Below are 22,500 nucleotides of genomic sequence, written 5' to 3'. Positions count from 1 at the left end.
TAATCAGAAGACTAGGATTTTTGGATTTTGGAGACTGGGATTTTTTAAATCCGAAGGCTGTAACTTTTTTTTTTAATCTGAAGGATGGAATTTTGGGAATCGGAAGGCTGGGTTTTTTGGAATCAGAAGGCTGGGATTTTTGGAATTTGAAGGCGGGGATTTTGGGAATCTGAAGGTTATGATTTTTGGAATTTGAAGACTGGGATTTTTTAAATCCAAAGGCTGGAATTTTTTAAATCTGAAGGCTGGAAGTTTTGGAATCGGAATGCTGGGATTTTTGGAATCTGAAGACTGGGATTTTTGGAATGAGGGCAGGGCTTTTTGAAATCTGATGGTTAGGGTTTTTGGAATCTAAAGGCAGGGCTTTTTGGAATCTGAGGGTTAGGCTTTTTGGAATCTGAAGGCTGGGATTTTTGGAATCTGAAAGCTGGGATTTTTAGACTCGAGGCAGGAATTTTTTAAATCTTTTTAAAAGCTGGTATTTTTGGAATGCGAAGGCTAGGATTTTCTTTTAATTTGAGGGCTGGTAGTTTTGGAATTTGATGATTGGGACTTTTGGAATCTGAAGATTGGGATCTTTGGAATCTGAAGGCTAGGATTTTTTAAATCAGAAGGTTGGAATTTTTGGAATCTGAAAGCAATGATTTTTGGACTTTGAAGGATAGGATCTTATTTAATCAGAAGGCTGGGATTTTTGGAATCTGAAGGCTAGGATTTTTTTTTATTTGAGGGTTGGTATTTTTGGAATTTGAAGAGTGGGATTTTTGGAGCTGAAGGCTGGGATTTTTTAAAATCAGAAGTTTGGAATTTTTGGACTCTGAAAGCTTGGATTTTTGGACTCTGAAGATGGGATTTTTTAAATCAGAAGGCGGGAATTTTTTAAATCAGAAGGCTGGGATTTTTTAAATCAGAGGGCTGGGATTTTTTAAATCTGAAGGCTGGGATTTTTGAAATTTGAAGGCTGGAATTTTTGGAATTTGAAGGTCTGGATTTTTGAATCAGAAGGCTGGGTTTTTTGGAATCTGAAGGCTGGGATTTCTGGAATTTGAAGGCTGGGATATTTAGGTGCTGAAGCCAGGGTTTATTTCTATATTCTGAAGGTTGGAATTGTTGGAATCCCAGCGATGGAAAATGGTTATCAGTTCACATCAAAAAATCATTATGACTAATCTGTCATAAACAGCTCTATACGCGCAACACTTACTGGCTCTAACCCATACACAGCAGAAGACCTTTACTTCATCTGATGTGCTCATTGATTCAGAAGTTCGCGAACCTGGGAATGGACCCTCATCTGCAGGACCCATGGTTCAGGTCCTAACTCGTGTCGACCAGTCAGCCTTGTTGAAGTCCAGCGTAAACTCAATGGGATGCTGTGCTAAGTATTATAGTAGATTCACATCAACCGTGCATTTGATGTCTAGGCACTCAGTCCCTTACGACGGGTTGGAAACTCTCCTCAGTCTCCTCTCGAGAGGTTCACATGGGTAGGATCTATGTTCCACCTCTCCTGGGGGGAAATATTTATTTTCAAAAGTATCCCTCAGGAGAGGTGGAACATGCATCTTGCCTATGTGAACTCTCGAGAGAGACTGCAAGTTTCCAGCCCTGTGATTGGCTTATCAACAGCCAATCAGGAGTGTCGTAGGGGCTGGACTAGACATCAAATGCACTGTTTTGATGTGAATCTTCTATAGCTTCTCAGGGATCCAAGGTATCGTTTATTGATATAATTAGTCGACAATACAGTATAGAAATGGGGCTGGTACTAAACACGGCCGGGTTAATAATACCCTAGAGACGCTGATAGCTGGCAGACTCTGATGATTTTATACAAGACATCTGTGTCCCAGGTTAACTTTTAAGCTGTCTCAGCATTAATTTATATATGACCAGCCTTACAATTTTCATAAGGCCTCATTCCTTGGCTAGGTAATTGCCAACAGGAAAAAAATTTTGAATTACAGGGGGAAGGATAAATTTACTTAATTGCGCAGTTGTACGAAGAAACCTAAAGCATTTATCATCTGTGTCACTTGATCTACCAGGAAACGATCCTGAAAATGTGTTATCTGTTGAAGAAGTCACATTTTTTCCATAATAAGGCACCATGTTTTAAGGCTCTTCAGACGCAGGAGCTGCTTCGAAACAGTGGTATCGACCCTTAGTGTGTGAAAACAGTGATAGCATCTTAAAGTATCGTGTTGAAGCGTGCACAGTGAAACTATAATGGTATACCAAGCCTCGAAGACCTGTAAGAGAGGTGACCGAAGTGCTCAGGGAAATGGAGTTTGAGTCACAGCTTTTTTGCGATTTACTGAAATCATACCCGTAAATAATGCAGGCTGTGGTAACAGGCAGTGAGACCACACAAAACTATTAATACTCAGAGAGAAACTTGATTAAATACCCTGTTCTGTATTACTTTTGTTTTTGTCCATATGAATTTTAGTATTTATGCTGTAGGAGTAGGGGGGGTAGGGGGAATGGGGTGCAGTAAATCAGGATACTATCATATTACAATCTTCAGACTTAATTTGCAATTAATTATGGCATTTACCAAAAATCATTTAGGATAGTGCTGATTACATCATAATGTAATGGGCAATCACATATGTATGCATAACTTATTCTAGAAAATTTAAAACAAATAATGCATTATGATTTTCAATGGCAATTATTCCTGTGACAAGCCGCTGCAAATAACAGATGTAAAACGTAATCTCAACCGTTCATGCCATCATTAACATGACCTAGTTACATGGTTTGGTTATTCAATCAAAGTTCACGTGACAGTGTCTTCGCCAAGTTAGTCTACGCTGACAAAAAAAAAAAAAAACAAAAAAAAAAACTAATAATTAGTGATGTCTTGTTAAGACTTTTAATGTACGTTATGAATACCACATTAGTTTCGTAATCAAGAACCCAGCTCAAACAATAAGATTCCTCCTGGGACCAACCGCTGCGCGGCATGAGTCACCCATCAACCCAATAAACGTAAGAAAGGACAGATACCGACATTGGTTATCAATACCGCTCTGGTAGGGCAATACTGCCAACTTTGCAATATCGATCCTCAGTCTCCAGTGCGCTCGCAAACAAGAGTTTCTGCTCTGAGTACAGCCAAACTATCACTTGGTTCAATGTGAAGCCTAATTCCGGCAGAAAACCAGTGCTGTCACTATGCACAATATAGTGGCTCTAAGTTCGGGCAGATGGTCAGGGTTCACTGTTTGTGTTCAGCTCAGGTATGACATTTTGGGAATTTTTGTAGGCCTTTTACCCTCAATGTAGAATTCATTCATGTTTGTGAACTGAGAATATTTAGTTGGTATATCCGAACCAACACGAATTACCAAAGCCACTGCACTTGAAGATCAGGGAGAGCTAAGTTTAAAAAAAAAATAAAATATAAATTTAAAAAAAAAAACTTAAAGGATAAACTATCTCATATTTACTTGCCAAACAATTACTGTTCGGGGGTTATTAATTACTTTCTCTGAGAACCCCCCTAAAAATTTGAACAAATAAATGGAAACGTCTAATGTAAATACAAATTAATCAATCTAGCTGGAAGAAATCGAAGATTTTTCTTACATCTTGAGAACAGCATACTATTGTCTGGATTTATTTTTGAACAAGAGCCTATGTGTTTTTCGTATTCTGTCTCGAAGTCATGACTTCCGCAGATTACTCTCTCTCTCTCGTCTCTCTCTCTCTCTCTCTCTCTCTCTCTCTCTCGCAGTTCAGATGGATTTGGTATAGATATACCTGGATTAACCACAGCATTACTGAATTTTACATTACCTTCTCGTGGCGTATTCCCGTAACCACAATTGTCAGAATCCACCAGCAATTCTCCTTAACACAGGAATAATTTATTGATATAAAACCCTAGACAGCTGCTCTCTACCTGAAGAGCAGTTTGCCTGAAATGTAATAGGTTTTGTATGCATTGGAATAGATACCACATCAATCATTGTTGTTGCTGGCGACGCCGAGTCTTCGTTGCAATCTTTTGTTCCACTGAAAAATGCCCCTGAGTAAAGGCAAGATATTTGAACCTATCTATCTATCTATCTATCTATCTATCTATCTATCTATCTATCTATCTATCTATCTATCTATATATAGTATATATATATATATATATATATATATATATATATATATGTTTAAATATATACATGTATATTTATATATACATGTCTGTCAAAACACTTACTCCTCTGACATTGTCTTTCTCTGAGAGCTTCTTCAACAACATCCTTGCATCAAAGCTGGTTTCACTACTGCTTATATACACCCTACTTTTAACCTTTATATTGATTCAGTCGTCGCGCAAGACGCCCTGACATCTTTCTCCATTTTTCCATCCAGTCTGCGCTCTGTGTGTTATTTCTACATCTACAAATTTTCCATCATCAGCTATGGTTGAGCAGAGAGACCTATAATTTTTCTGTTCGATTCTACATTGTCCCTACTATATATATATATATATATATATATATATATATATATATATATATATATATTAGTTGTATTGCATGGTGGCCAAAATAAAGATAGTTGGCAAGGTAAAACTTTGAATGAACCCGTTTCCAAACAACATGTAGGTAGGCACTTTCTCTATAGGTAGGAATATTTACACTCATCTCAACACTATATTACCTCTGTATTTATGATATCAATTGGGTAAATTCAATAGAATAACTACAATAGGAATTGGAGAAGAAATCATTGAAATACAAAGAGCCTGAAAGCAAAGGCGTCAATAAGTCAAGAATTAAAGCTGTCCATCACCAATGAGACTTAAATCTCACACGCCATCATGTCATTCAGTGGTACCTGCAGGCTATCAACGTCTCCAAATCTTCCCGTTCATTAAACTTCACAGCAGGGTTACAGTCAGACTTTACTCTCTCTCTCTCTCTCTCTCTCTCTCTCATAAGTCTGTTCTAGAATGATTGCATCTGCATGGTGTCCTGTATAGTGCCCGATACTCCTGAGATATTGCTGATAAAACTGCAAGATTATTTCGACATTCGGTTGCATAAGCGTTATCTTCAGAAAGCTTTACTGTTAACAATTTAAATAAATGAATAGAGAATAAATGAACTAAAATATAATTAGATAAGAATATAACAAATCAATAAAGGAATAAAATAAATTTTATAAATATCAATTAAATAAGAAATTAAACATACATTCATATATTTACATGGCTACATACTATATATATATATATCATATATATATATATATATATATATATATATATATATATATATATATGTGTGTGTGTGTGTGTGTGTGTGTGTGTGTGTGTGTGTATATTTATATATATATATATATATATACTATATATATATATATTATGTGTGTGTGTGGTGTGTGTGTGTGTGTGTGTGTGTGTGTGTGTAAGCGTGTGTGTGTGTGATGTAATATATTAAATTAAAATCACAATCAAATGTATAAATGAAATCAATTAATTATTTGAAGACACCAAATACTGAAACAAGTGGAATAAAAATGGATAAAGTACTGAAGTATAGAAATATAATAGAAAGTAAATGATAAAATATAATACTAATCTGAACAGAGCAAAACTAGTACTTCAAATAAATTAACGGAAGCTTAACGAGACAGGTAAATAATATAAGATAAATATTGTTTAATACAAATTTCATATATATGTATAATTGAATCCAGGTACTTGATAGCATCTGGCACATCAATCATACCGCCCCTCTCCTATATAGTATTATCATGGCCTCTCGAAAATGTTCTACCCTTCTTTGTTCTAATATTAATGACCTGTCACTCTCTGTGACAAGAAATTTGCTTTGTTATTCACCTGTGGATTTCAGATAAGTCTTTGGGTGTAGAAAACAATTGCCACTCTTTGAATGCGTGAGTTCGTCAGCACCCTCGGCCTGTTTGTTCAGGTGCTTCGTCTTTTCTCTTTTAAATCTACGTTTAAATTCACTATATGGTCTTAGCAAGTTCTACTTTTCGTTCTTCAACTCATCTCTGGATTTTATTTGCATGTGCCTTTCCCTTTGGCTTTGATTATACCTCCAGTCTCATCCGGAATCTAAGTTCCTCACTGGACTAGTGGGATGCTTACTCGCTATCAATCTGGTAACCCGAGTTCGCTCCCCGCTACTGCCAGTGGGGAACCAGAGGCATTTATTTCTGGTGACTAGAGATTTATTTCTCGAGATTATGTGGTCCGGATCCCACAATAAGCTGTAGGTGCCGTTGCTAAGTAACCAACTGGTCCTTAGCCATGTAGATAAATATCTAATCCTTTGGGCCAGCCCCAGGAGAGCTGTTGATCAGCTCAGTGGTTTGGTTGAACTAGGATATACTTAATTAACTTTGTTTTTCGTCCGATATCCGAGGTGTCCGTCTTGTTACCAAATATCCCATTACTTCTTTTACAGTTGATTGAAATGCAAATCGAAAGTAGGGTCAATTATTTTGACCTTGAATTATCTTACTGGGCCAGGTCAGTCTAAAAGTTAACATCAGTTTTCCTTGAAATCGGCTGGTAGGTGACCAGTTCCTCAATTATTTTCTTACCTTGGCAGTATTTCAAGGTTTACTTTCCTTCGATCTGAGTGAAGTTGCTAATTGTTGAAAAACTCTTTGGTTGGTAAATACCTTCTCCAAAAGCTTTGTTAACATCCGCCAGAATGTAGGTATTAATAGGCAAATTATATTCATTTATGATTACTACCGCTTGCCTCATATAACTCTTTAAAGACACGTGGAAACTTTTTGGAATAATTTGGTTAACTTTTATTCTCCGAGAGAGAGAGAGAGAGAGAGAGAGAGAGAGAGAGAGAGAGAGAGAGAGAGAGAGAGAGAGAGAGAGAGAGAGACAAAAACTTGGCTGTATAAAATTATTTTCCACCTTCAATTCCATAAGATTATTAGGCCATAGAACGTCTCTCGTCTTTACTAATGGAATTTTGTTGTTTCCAAAAGGAACGAAATCAAGAAGAAGCGATCTTGAAATGAAGAGAAAATATAAATACGAGGGATTTTTGTTACGTTCATTACACTGAATGTTTCCTAAGACAGAAAAGAAATTTTTCAAAGAGGTAACAACAGAACTAGTGATGTTAAGGTCTTTCTCAATTTATTTCCTTGTTCTCAGTATGATTGCATAAGAATTAAGTTTCTTTTCCAATTGAAATACAGCAACATTTGTCAAAAGTGTTTATACAAATTTCACTGCCACGCATGTGTTAGTGTCTATTATATTTTAATAGACACTATTAAAATATAATAGTATTATATTTTATAATGTAAGATATAGTAGTCCATAAATATGTAAATGTCTTCATTACGTATTGATATAAAATTATCCCAGCATCGCAAAGGTCATTGAATTCTCATGACTTGAAGGTAATCACGCCCTGTTCTGGGAAAATGTTATCGAACAGTTCCTTTCATGATATCACTCTTCGTTGTTTGCAGTTTTACGAGAAAAAAAAGGAGGATACTCAGATATATATAGATATATATATATATATATATATATATATATATATATATATATATATATATATATATATATATATATATATATATATATTATATATATATATATATATATATATATATATATATATATATATATAATATATATATATATATATTTATATATATATATATATATATATTATATATATATATATATATATATATATATATATATATATATATATATATATATATATATATATCTGAGTATCCTCCTTGTTTCTCGTAAAACTGCAACAACGAAGAGTGATATTCATGAAAGGAACTGTTCGATAACATTTCCCAGAACAGGGCGTGATTACCTTCAAGTCATGAGAATTCAATGACCTTTGCGATGCTGGGATCATTTTATATCAATATGTAATGAATACATTTACATATTTATGGACTACTATATCTCACATTATAAAATAAAATACTTTCCATGTTACCTGCATAGACACTTACACATGCGTGGAGTGAAATTTTTATAAACACTTTTGACAAATGTTGCTGTATTTCAATTGGAAAAGAGACTAACGTCTTATGCAATAACATTCTAAATTATCCTGAGGAACTAATATGTGTCGTGCGATCACCGCATCATTTATTTGCTTCTGGGTAAGAAAAACAGGCAATAAATGGAGGGATTCATGATTCAGGTACACAAGACCTTGAAACGTTTTGCAGACAGAGCTCAGCTCACTCAAACATGTAATAACAGGGGTGATAACTTTAATCTTTCAGAGAGACAAAGAATAAAAGTCATTGTCATCGTTTCCTTGTCCTTACAACTTTTTGTCTTCATTGCAGATATTACGATCATACACTTGTTTGGATGCGTTTTCGCTCTCCCTGTAACTAACGGATATTTCATTTAAATGTTACCTGCAACTGGAACAGATTGTGATCCATTGTCAGTCGTACGCGAGTTTGACATTAATCCTTGAAAAACACAAGGCATCATCCGACCTCCAGCTCACCCGGGGCGCGTGCCAAAATCTACGATCAAATAGCGATTTGTTTCTCCAGTGAAAGTGAAAATAAGTACGTTAATTTTTCTGTACTATTTAACATGCATATTATTTGCTTTTTACATTTTCATTAAATTAGATAAATCATAAATATCCTACCCTAAAATTCTTGTATCTTTAACTCAACGCGAAACATCTTTTTCAGATATTCTTAGGCTTTTCCATAAGGCTTTCTTACCACTTTAAGGAAAACAACAACTAAACAACACCAACAGCAAAGTAGTTTTAGCCCCGAGAAAGTAAAAATTTCTCTATGTCAAATTTCATGATTTATTGCGAAATGGTGAGGTTCCTTTAAAAGGATCCCACTAGTCGTCCAATACACGAAGTTTTGTAATTTAACTTTTACTAACACTAAATAGATTTTGCTTACTCGGGGCGTAAGCCTACCAACTACTTTGCTGCTGTTGTTTTTATTATTATTGCTACTGTTATTGTTGCGGTTTTTGTTGTTCCTGGTATTGTTGTTGTTTTTGATGTTGCTCTTCTCGGGCGGATACGAAAGCTCTATGGAAAAGCGTAAGAAGGTCTGAAAATGGTGTTTTGCGTTGAGTTTAAGATACAGAAATTTTAGGATAGGATATTTATGATTAATTTATTAGGACAAAAATGTGAAAAATTAATAAAGTGCGTATAAAACAGTGCAGAACAATAATTTCTGATAAAATATAACGTATTTATTTTAATTTTCGTTGCAGAAACAGCACTCTATTTGACCATAGATTTCATCACATCCCCTGAAGAAACTGGAGGTCGGATTCACTTCATAACAGAGCTATTTTTTTACATTCATATATATATATATATATATACTATATATATATATATATATATATATATATATATTCATATATATATATATATATATATATATATAATATATATATATATATAAATATATATATATATATATATATATATATATATATATATATATATATATTTATATATATATATATATGATATATATATATATATATATAAATATATATATATATATATATATATATATATATATATATATATATATGACTTAATTAGAATATTCACAAATATGTTTACCAGTCGTAATTTTAACAGACAGACAGCGAAAAGGCATTTTATTAAAGCGACGCAATCCCTCGTAAGGGACCGTAGCATAAATATTTACCACTGAACGTGACAAATTAATGCGCCATTAGCATAAAGGGACGCGATGATTGAGGTGAACGTCTTTGCCTTTTGCACCAAATGAAGAATCAGCTTCCTGGGCAATAAAGATGGTATAAACCTGAGTATCCTGCTTGCAAAGTCACTGATATTCTACTTAGTATTTTTATATTTTTTTTTTATATTTGATTTTTTAAGCGGGATGGAAAAGGCATTATGATTTTTGCTTTATGAAAATCTGGGGCATTTTCACTTTCAGGAACTCAGTTAGAGAGGTTGGACAACAAACTGGAAGAAAGGAAGTGGGAATGGAGCTAAATTAAAAACCTGAACGAGTGAAAAAACTTCAGCGCGATCCAGTTTTCTGCACAGCGTATCATTGCTATATGTGCCGCGAGACATGAAACTTACAGCTTCATCCCGGTGATGACCTGTCCTTTATCGTTGTCAGACGCACGATCGTCACTAACTTTAACCTTAAACTAAACTACAAGGCTGATAATATAGTAAAAAGAAGCATATTAAAGACTATATCAGCGAACATTAATTTGGAATGGTTTCCTCAGATAATAATATTTTTAAAAACTATTCTATCCTCATCATTCCTGAGAAATACTTGCTTGTTTCAGATAACATTTCATTTGTTTCTCATATAAAATGTGGGTCTCTAGGCAGAGACAGACAGGCAAAATCTGACCATGAGACAAGTTTAAGCAACATAATTGTTTCCTTGTGAATCCCTGAAGTATCATTGGAACAAAAACATAAAGTCTGCCTCTCATAAGTCTTTTATATCAACCGAACTATGACAATTGAGACGTTACACCATTTGTACATTTAATTACTCTTTTATCAGACATAGCTAATAAAGTAGTATTGTGAGGAACATGCAAATACACTCAATTGATGGTCTTTATTTGTCTGTATAAAGAAAACTATTGAGATAGCTATTTGTCTGTCCATTCGCACTGTTTTCTGTCCGCCCTTAGATCTTAAAAATCACTGAGGGTAGAGGGCTACAGATTGGTATGTTGATCATCCACCCTCCAATCAAGAAACATACCAAATTGCAGTCGTCTGGCCTCAGTAGATTTTATTTCATTTAAGGTTAAAGTTAACCGTGGCTGAGAATTTCATACGGCATTATACACTGTACAGAAAACACGATTGCGCCGAAGAAACTCCGGCCCATTTTTTATGGACAGTATACAGATGGAAACTTTTGACGCTAGGTACTGGTAAATGTTTTGAGGATCGATAGACCTATGGTTGCTGAATAAAAAAAAAAAGTATGAATTCCATTACTAACTATAATAAAAAGGGAAGAAATCGTAATTTCGTGAACAAAAATAAATCAGTATACCATGTTTTACACAACAATTATTAAATCAAATTTGTGTCTTCAAATCCAGCAATTCTTCGGTGTAGCAAGAGGACAAACCTTCATTAATCAAGATTCGACATTTCACTGACCAATCCAGTGTTAGGATTCGGTTCAGCTGAACGCGAATAAAACAAAGAATGAATTGAATAAGAACGATGGAAGAGACATGAGAGGGAAAGATGAAAGTACCGTGACAAATTCACGATTAATTTAAAGAACGTTGACTGTATTCATTGATGGAACTGAGAGGTTTCATTAATATATCACCTGAAAATTTCGAATTGTGAGAAAGCTGAAGATGTATCTTAATTCTGAGATATTCACTAATCTTGAAGGTTACTTCATAAACCGTGAAATAACTGGAAGGAGACAGGATAGCGTGCAGGTAAATTATAAATAAATGACATGGAATTGCAGGACATGAAAAAAGGAAGACCCATATTTAGTTTTATGGGAAAAGAGACACAAAATGAAGATGGCGAAAAACATGACAAGACAGTGACGTGAATCTTTCCCCTTTGCATTCTATTGATTTTCTCTCATTTCAGCAAATAAAAATAAACATTCGTTCTTTGATTAAATAAATAGTCGCTAACCGTCGCCGTCGTGCATTGGCGATTAGCACCTGAACAGAGATCGTGTTGGTTTCCCTTCCTCGTCCATTCTTGCCTCATTAACCTTTGAATCATTTCTCTTTCGTTCTGACCCTTTCAGTTGATTTTTCCCTTTCCCTCTTGTTTCCTTATGCAACGCTTCATTTAACTCCATCGTTTATTATCTTATTCCGGTACCTGTCTCGCTCTCTGGTGGCTGCTTCAAGAACTGGATTTCTTTGAATAACTTCAGTGACGTCGTGATCAAGCGATAATGCAAAACATGTTATAGCTCTCTCTCTCTCTTCATCCTGTGTTTTTCCTGAGTCGGAACTAGAAGCCTATCGTCTTGAAGCAAGATCTATTAATTGGCGACTGACGCCTCCTCAGAAATAAAATCTCTCTCTCTCTCTCTCTCTCTCTCTCTCTCTCTCTCTCTCTCTCTCTCTCTCTCTTTAAAAAGGCAAACTTGGCCACAGCCGTTACTTTAGCACACTTTAGTATATAATCTTGACGGGCTGTCCAGTTCGTGTCCGAGAAGATCATAATAAAAAAAAATGTGCGCGAGTTAGTTGTTATTCCTTTGTATGAATCCTTGTTGAAGCGGTTTTGAAATGATATCTAAACTGTAGCCCATAATATGAGGTGAGATTAATACTTTATTGATTGTTGTAAGATTCGTTTATATGACTGAATATATGATATTATAGGAATAAGTTGTTTTCTCTCATTCTGGTTCGCTGTGAGATATATCGGGTAAGTTGCGGCTTTGTAGGCATCAAGCTTTCTGACGATTAATGAGTTTAAATTTACCGTCAGAATTATTTAGTATTTGTCATTTAATTATTACAATGGGGTTCTCGCCTCATTTAATACTGCATTAGAAAATTCGTTCAAGATGTGGGAAGCAGCCTTGCATAAAATCACGTCTGTTTATTTTTATATGTACGGTTTAATAGACACATTACGTGCATGAGTATGCACACGAAAGCACTCACATTTACTTTTGTCAAATTTATGGAATTTGCAGTGGTAGGGAATGGTTTCTTTTGGGGGAAATGCAAGAAAAACATACTTGGCATGCAATTTCCGTTGGTATGAACTGGTTCTTGAAATGCAAGAGTAATATATAAATAGGTACTTAAACCAAAGCTAAAGAAACTTTTAAAAATGGCAGTATTAGAAAAAGTTTGTGTATCGCTGTCAGGTTTTGTTATAAATAAATGAATAAATAAATGAATAATAAAAAATCTACGATGCTTCAACTATATTTGTTCTTTAAGTTCTTTCTGTAAACATTTCAGCAATCTCCATGAACTGTACACAATCATACTTGAAGTTCTCGTGACCCTCAGCGATAAGTACAAACTTATACGATGCTCTCATTATCTTTGTAAAATGTTTGTGAAGCTCTTTTCTTCGCGGAACTAATCGAGTCTCTCTCTCGACTGCCTTTAAGTCATATTCGAACCATCACATCATAATAACATGTTCTGTAGAAGAGCAAGAATGCATATTTAAAGATAAATAGTGTTCGTCATATCCAAATTCTTCCTCTACTTCTGGAAGGATTTTGACATAAGTTTTAAAGGAATTTAATCTTTTATAGACTTGGTACTCTTCACATATACTCATAATTCACATCTTTTTTGCCCTATTCCTAAGTTTATTGGACTGGAAGGAAACTGGGTTTTGACACTGCTTTGAAATAAAATTTAGTCTTACGTAGACTTAGTATTCATCACATATACACATTATCATATTTTGTTTCTTTGCCAAAGGATAAGATAAAACTAAAAAGATTACACGATTGTCTCATAGTTATTTTGAATTTCGCAGCAAACATCAAGTAACTATTCTCTTTTTATATGTATATGATCTCTTTTAAATAGATAAACAGTGCCTTAGTTCAGTAAACAGTTATCCTCTGTAACCCTTCAACTACGTTTATCTGTTACTTCCAAGTCTATTTTCTTTGCGTTATTAGTTCCCTGGACACTCAGCTTTCTTACATCCTGGCGATAGTTTCGTCTCAATGGATGGATATATTTGCAATTTTTTTATGTAATAATAAGACATTAGAATATAAAATTTAATATGGAAAGATCTGCCTTTAGGTTTCTTTTTTGTTTTGTTCTCAGCATTAGAATAATAATAATAAAAAAAATAAAGTTGCGTAAGGTCTGTAAGGTCAATACCCTATATCAGTCAATATATATCTCTTTATACACACACACACTCACATATATATATAAGTCATATCACATTTCCGTGATTCATATACATATATCGAGCTACAATGTTCCTTTATATCTAATTCGCTCTACCTCGGAATTAATATATTTTTTTCATATATGCTTAAATACCGAAGGGGAATTTTTTTTTTTTTTCTCGATAATAGACATTGCCTGGACCGGGGCGCGAACCCACGGGAGCCTTTCAAATCCAGGAACGTCCAGTGAAGCTTTTACCTACTACACCACCAGGCAAGTCTATTATCGAGAAAAAAATTCCCCTTCGATTAAGCATATATGAAAATATATTCATTCCGAGGTAGAGCAAATTAGATATAAAGGACATTGTAGCTCGATATATCATAATATATATATATATATATATCTATATATATATATATATATATATATAGTATATATATATGTGTGTGTGTGTGTGTGTGTGTGTGTGTGTGTGTGTGTGTGTGTGTATGTGTGTGTGTGTATAAAGAGATATATATTGACTGATATAGGGTTTTGATCTTACAGACCTTACGCAGCTTTATTTGAAATATATATATATATATATATATATATATATATTTATATATATATACTATATATATATATTATATATATATAATATAATATAATATATATATATATATATATATATATATATGTCAGATGAAAGAGGGGCTATGATTAATAATATGTTTAAAAGGCCAATGTGATGTGCTATGTAATGTTAAGTGAAGGCTGTAGGGACAGCTTACATGAGCAAGGAATTTGAATACGCGAGCAGTTTAACCGAGAGATCACTCACCCGGTCGAGAGGCGTGTGCATTCGTTTGTACGGGTGTTACAGGCCTAATAGTCCAAGGCACTTGCGAAAGTCACATTCTTTTAGGTGAACGCTAAGAGGTGAAGTGTTACACGCCATGTGTCGGGACAGAACGCCCCATCATAAAGGTAGGACATATTTTGTAAAAACTTAGAAAACCGTTACCTTTGAAAAAGAGAGAGAAGTGTGAAATACTCTCTTTACGTGAATACTTTGAAAAGAGTGATGTGTGTAATCTATCTTTTATTCACTATTACTTTATTACGATGGGTCCTATTCCATGGCTAATTTAGAGACGGGAATCTCTAACCTGACTAATACGATGAACTTATTGACATTTTGGGTCTGGGAGAGAATTCTTAGTCAGGAGGGTAGAATGTTAACTTACTGGTTTCTTTATGAGCAGTTTTGGGGTTTCTGCCATTATGACTCGTTAATCATTTTGTCCTATTTTATAGCTTTGGGTAATAAATAGTATATTTTTATACTCACGAGATCTTATTAGCCTAATGACATGATTGCAGACAGCATGTAAGAGTTTCCAGTTTGTGTAGTTTAGTGAGCAGGGGGGTTAGTAACACACACACACACACACACACACACACATATATAATATATATATATATATATATATATATATATATATATATATGTGTGTGGTGTGTGTGTGTGTGTGTGTGTGTGTGTGCGTTTGTGTATTTGTGTGTGTCGGTAATACGCACGTGGATCAACGCTTCCAGGCAAAATCTTTTAAGAGGATGATTTTTGTTTTGGAGACTAAAGTAATTTCACTATTAATTAAGCTATTATTTTCTTCAGAATTTTTTTTAATCTCGTAGCTCTTCAGGTGAATTAATCTGGCAGGAAATGATACATATACATATATCTATCTCTTTTTTTTAATGTGACAAATGAATTACGACGAAACGGATTGTCAAAGAATAAAGCTCCCTATTTGAGTGTAATGTTGATGACGAGGTTATTCATATCCTTTCATAATTAAAAAACAGAAATTACCGATAAAAGTGTGTTGGAGACATACCCAAGTCAGCTTGGATTGGAAATGCCTGTTTTTCTTTTAAAAAGTTTTAAGAGCTGTGAAATGAAGGTTTTTATTTATTTATTTATTTATTCATTTATTTATTTTATAATTTTTTTTGGAGGCTCATATAAGCCTCCTACGTCCAGGGCACTATTTTTCTATTATTTTATTATCTGTTCCATTCGAGCAATTGCACTATACTAGTTCATCAATGGACTAGGGGGTTGCGTACTCCCCTATCAGTCTGGTAGCCTGAGTTTGCTCCATACTGCCGCCAATGCGGAACCAGAGGAATTTATTTCTGGTGATTAGAGATCTATTTCTCGATATAATGTGGTTCATTTCCTACAATAAACTGACGGTACCGTTGCTAAGTAACCAATTGGTTTCTAGCCGCGTATACAAAAAGTCTAGTCCGTCAAGCCAGCCCTAGGAGAGCTGTTAATCAGCTCGGTGGTCTGGTTAAACAAAGATAGTTTTAACTCAATTGCAGTATACTTACTTAGTATTAAATTAAGAGATTATTGAGATCCAGGTAAAACTGCGTATAAAGACAATGATAAGACGGTTGTATTATTGAACATTTGTAAATAGCGAACGGAATGGAACACTGTCAAAAGCTAATGATTCATACTTGTGATATTGCCAAACTATTTCTAAACATAAACATGTGAAATTCGCAACCTATCTCTGAACTCAAACATGTGAAATATGTAAACTATTTCTAAACATAAATATGTGAAATTGGCAAACTATTTCTAAACATAAACATATAATATTCACAAGCTATTTATAAACATAAGCATGTGAAGTTAGCAAACTATTTCTCAACATAAACATGTGAAATTGGTAAATATTTCTAAACATAAACATTAAATATGTGAGATTGGTAACCTATTTCTAAGCAAAAACATGTGGTATTGCTAAACTATTTCTAAACATTAACATGTGAAATTGGCAAACTATTTTTAAACATAAACATGTGAAATTGGCAAACTATTTCTAAACATAAACATGTGAAATTGGCAAACTATTTCTAAACATAAACATGTGAAATTGACAAACTATTTCTAAACATAAACATGTGAAATTGGCAAACTATTTCTAAACATAAACATGTGAAATTGGCAAACTATTTCTAAACATATACATATGAAATTGGCAAACCATTGTTAAACATATGCCTGTAAAAGCTTTGCTCGTCAGCCCATAAATACTTGTAAAGGATCATAATCAGCTACTGCTGCAGTGTTGGGTCTGTAGTGGGAGGTTAAAACCAACATTCTTTGGAAGCTTGAATTCCAATTCAATGGTTCCTGTATGCTTGTTCCATGTGAATACGTTTCATCTAATGGAATATATAATATAATAATAATATATATGTGACAAAGTTGTAGGAGATATATTATAATTTAGGCTTGTTTTTGTTTCGATTGATATATCTTTCGAAAAAAACATTTGTTATTACCAGTGATGCGTTATAATGGGTCTGATCAGATTGATATTCACAAACTTTCTGTAAGCAAAACCAGGCATAATGTTTTATTTATATTCAGCAGTTCCTTCGTAAGTTGGCAAGATAATTTTAGCATCCTCTCTCTCTCTCTCTCTCTCTCTCTCTCTCTCTCTCTCTTCTCTCTCATCGTCTCTCAAGTCAACCTGTCCCTCTCTTCTTAGCTGTAGCTGAGACCAAATAAACAGCAAGATTTGTCCAACAGTAGCACAGGATCTTTACAGCGGTTTGCAAGATCATTTTCTAGCCACATTTGGCATCCTGGTGCCAGAGATGACCTCAAGCGCCAGCAGTTGCAAGAGAGCAATAGAAGTAATGTTCTTTATCTTTGCATTCGATTTTGGAAGAGTCTAACGCAGTTCAAACCTACAACAATACCGTCTGTATTATTGAAGAGTAATTAATTTGGGCTACTTGGCTTATATTTCAAAATATTCAAGGGACGAAGTAATCACCCGATTGCTAAAATGGACAGATTTAGCAAAGATTTCGTCATTTTAAGCCCAACCGATGGTTGAACGCTCTAAATGATCAATAATTTGACAACCATTAAGAGGTATGTCTATTTTTTCAACATAAAATTACGGTTTACGCCTTCCTTGCACAGTAACTATTATCACCGTCATTTTTGACGGTATTGGAACTTTATGTTTTTAAGGCATATACCAAGTTAAAAGTTTCTTTTTACCTTTCAACGATTTTATTTTACACACAAACATTAAAATTCACGAAGCCTTGCGCATGAGCACGTAATATCCACAACATGCAACTGGAATCTCTCCGTTTTTTGGAAGAACTGATGCCCGTGATTCCAGATCTGTAAACATGACCGGATGAGTCTATTTTCTGGTATTTATTATTTGTTTCAATCGTATAATGTTTTGGATTTTATAGAAAACTATTCAGTATCCTTTGAATTTTAATGACGCTGACCTTGCAAAAAAAAAAAAAAAAAAAAAAAAAAAAAAAAAAAAAAAAAAAAAAAAAAAAAAGGGAATTGAACTGGAAAGAGCGGAGGAGCCCTTTTTCCTTAATAGAGGTCGGCCTCCCATTTGGTATCCAAACATCGCAGATCTCTGGACCTTTTTTGGCTCGATTTTGACAGCCAGGTATGAGAATCGTGGCCACGATAAGGATAATAATCAGTATGTATCCCAGACACATTATTCTGCTGGCTATCTTATCAATAACGTAAAAAGCAAATTTTGAAATAACGTTATAATATTATTTGTTAAGAATGTAAATTGCGATGGTTTAAAATTCTCGAATATGTGACCACCAATAAGCCACCTGATCAGTTCGGGTGGTAATTTTCTCTTCGGAAACGTTGAAAGGTGAACAAATGTAGATGGGATGGGATGGAATGGGTAATGATACCCTTGAGAGAGAGAGAGAGAGGAGAGAGAGAGAGAGAGAGAGAGAGAGAGAGAGAGACTAATTGAAGATGATATATATGTTTAAAAAGATAAACATTACATTCCAACATTTGTTTTAAATTCTGTTTATTAAATTCGTCTTGAGGAACAATGTACAGATACATGAGTAAGGATGATATACAACCATCCCAACCTCGCACCCTTTAAGAAATGATTTGTCAGTGGACGAGACGAGAACGAATAGAAAAAAATTTCGATAAAAATTAAAACACAATATCGCGGGTAAATTTTGGAAATATCGTTAACCACACCATAAATCTATGAACTAAACTGGAAAATGGATAGATGTCACTCCTTACAGAGGGTTCCCGAGTTCCCAAGAAAGTTATAAACATGGTATTTTGTTGAATCTAAGAATACTGTTGTAATACTAATGTCTTTGGTAGATGCCGAACTACGTAGAACAGGTTATCAGTTGACGTTAATATTGAACGCAAGATATTGATGAAAAACCAAATGGAATGAAGAGTAGTCTATAAGATTATGCAAATGATATACGATTATGTAAATGCGATCTATGTCACTTTTCAATAGACACATTTGGTTTGCGCATATCTTAAACTGTTCGTCGTAAAAAAGGAGGGAAAGGAATGTTTAGGTATAATTGTATGAGTTGTAAAAGTTCTTCATATTTGAAAGATAAATGTCAGTAATACAAATTAGTGGTGAGGCTGAAAGAACGGGCACACAAATTATGTGATTGATTGATTGTAGGTAGTTCAGGTACGGAGAGAGATAGTGACCTAATCATAATAGCTATGGAAAATTCCAAATTCAATAAGGAATTTGATGATGGTGGGACTAAAAACTGTTTCTAGTGTCCACATGAGAATAATCAATAAAAAATATATACATGCTGAGCATCAGGATAGAGGCAGTTCACATTCTTTAATCTCGTCTGACTGACTGGCAGTTCCATCCGTAATTGAATTCCTTCAGAGCCAGTATTATGGTCTGTTCTAAAATAATAATAATAATGATAATAATGATGATGATGATGATGGTGGTGATGATGATTATGATGATGACAAATACATAAACTCACACAGAGAATTGGGCTCAAGTAAGGTTGTAGCAAGCGTGTATACATACTTAAATGGGAGTCGACTCCATTTGAAAGTCTATCCAAAATGGCTTACAAAATTTTCCATGCTCAGTCGGGAACAGATGAAGATAGAAACTGACATCAATAGTTTTGCTAATTGATATAATTATACCTTACCTAAAGCCAGTTATTGTTGGTACTCATTTCTAAAAGAGGATCATGGGAGCTTTTTGCAATACCTAGAACGACCGAATAAAGTTGCTGACGTAATCAGTAAGACAAGATTCGTCAATTATCATAGACCGGAAATAGATGGCATATAATTCGTTACATTGAAATATTTATTGCACTGAAGTAAAAAATGTACTAGAAGTAATTACGAAGATTAAAGGTGAACAGAACAACAGTCTTTTTCTAAGCCTGGACTTCATATCAGCAGGTAATGACAATCAGTCTTTCTTGGAACGGACAGCATTGTCGAATTTCTATTGACAGTCGTTATTGTCAGTTTATTGGTATACAACATTTATACTCTTTAGGGAAATGAAATACTGTCTTGATTACCACAGCATAAAACATATTTTATTAATATTGATCAAAGTTTTAATAAAAGACAATTTGTTTTAACATCATAAGGGTAGCCACTTTTTCCCCTTTATTACATTGCAGTTTCTTAGAGGATTATTTATACTTGTAATTTATTTGTTCAGCGTTTAAGATTATATTCACACGACATGCCTTAAAAGAAATAGAGACAATTCATCAACATCCCAGTGTATACAATTACACAAATTAGACATATTATCCTACTCAAATGCCTTCTATTTTTTTTTTTATCTTTGTGTTAATCGAAAAGTACTATTTTCCCTTTTCCCATACTAGACGAGTAAGCCCACAACCTACTTTGTTGTTGTTGTTATTGTTGTTGTTGTTGCTGTGGGTGTAGAAAAGGTCTATGGAAGAGCCGCCAAAGGTCAGAAAAGGGTTCCATGTTGAGTTAAAGATGCATTTCTAATAAAATATAACCTATTTTAATTTCCATCAGTGAAACGGCGCTCCATTTGACGGTAAATTTTAGCATGCGCAACGAGTTTGCTGGAGGTCGGATCACGCCTTGTTATCTTATGTTTTATATACCCTCATTCTGCAATTAGTGCAAGTTTGTGTAATATCTACTTTGTATGTGCTAGTAAGCATATAATTAGAGGAACGGAGAGAGAAAGTAATGCAAAGACTTAAACAGCCGTCGATTACTGTTCATGAAACGCTATGGAGAGCAAGGCCTTCTGCTATATTATGCATCGAAATCTGATATTCAGTGTAACATTATGTGTTACATTTTGCTCATCTTCAGTAGTTTTAGTTGAGAGACTAACCCCGACGGAATCTAATATTTCTCTGCTCATTAGCATGTACCGCGAATTAGCAATTTGATGTAGCTACAAACCGCTGTGATGCAATTATATTCTATCATTTTCAACATCACCTGAGCCAGCTATTTTATTTTCAACGTTTAATATAATGGTGAAAGAAGATATGTATATGTATGTATATGTATGTATATGTATATGTATATGTATAGTATATACGTATACATATACATATACATATATATATATATATATATATATATATATATATATATATATATATATAATATATTGAATCTTCAGAGGGTGTCCATGATACGAGTTGTAAAATGATCAAGTTTATTATAACAAAACGTTTCGCACATGAAACATCTGTGCATCATCAGTCTGCAAAGAGCAAGAAGACAAATAAATAACGCATAAAACCATAAAACACAAACAGAACTCACATGTATTAAAATAGTATTAAAATTAACCAAAAAAAGTACAGAGTAAAAACAGTAAAAAGAGAGAGAACACCCAAAACACTAACCGTCCATGAGGAGAGAAGATGGAATGCCCTGTCGTCAAATGCAGGTGGCGACGTTAACTATTCAAGGTATAGAGTGGCTGAAGAAGTATTACCATTTAACGAAGGAACAAATTTCTTAATGTATAATGACTCGAGGGTAGTTAAGTGATCAGGATGTTTGATATGATCTATTATTGTGAAGTGTTCTTCCTAGAGCTCAATTTTACAATTAAAAGCATGGTTCCTGATAATAGAAAATTCAGGTTGTTTTGTTCTATGTCCTGTTCGGAAACTAAAACCTAAATGACTGCAATAACGAACCTTCAGCAACCTCCTGTCTGGAAGATACCTGCTTATAAAATAATTACCACTTCCCCTTATAAGCCAAGCCACCTGCTGTACAGTTTCTAAAACCTCCCAGCACTGCTTCCAATTTTATCTATTTAGGTTGCTCTCTTGACGCATCCATAAATTATCTAAAAAGGAACAAGAACCGTGTATCCTGATAACCATATATTTTAAATTGAATCCAGTTTTATTTGGTTTATTGTGTCGTTGAATATAGACACATTCTCATTTCTATGAAATTTGCCATCTCTATTAACTATGTACATTATTGTCTGCGTTGGAGTTCAGTACTTCACTTGTTATATTGGCATTTATTTCATATGACGTTGTTCTAATTTTTTTTATAATTTTGTATAATGTAATTCATGATTACTCTTGCATAGATCTAGACTAGACTTTTTCCGTCACATTTTCTTCTATTTTTTTTAATTGTTATTGAGTAGCTTTATTGACGGCTACTGAAAAGAATGCGGAAAATCTTA

This window comes from Macrobrachium nipponense, chromosome 2 (assembly GCF_015104395.2).
Source record: "Macrobrachium nipponense isolate FS-2020 chromosome 2, ASM1510439v2, whole genome shotgun sequence".
NCBI lineage: Eukaryota > Metazoa > Arthropoda > Malacostraca > Decapoda > Palaemonidae > Macrobrachium > Macrobrachium nipponense.
The sequence above is the reverse complement of the archived record's forward strand: the minus strand, read 5'-3'. Positions refer to the sequence as shown.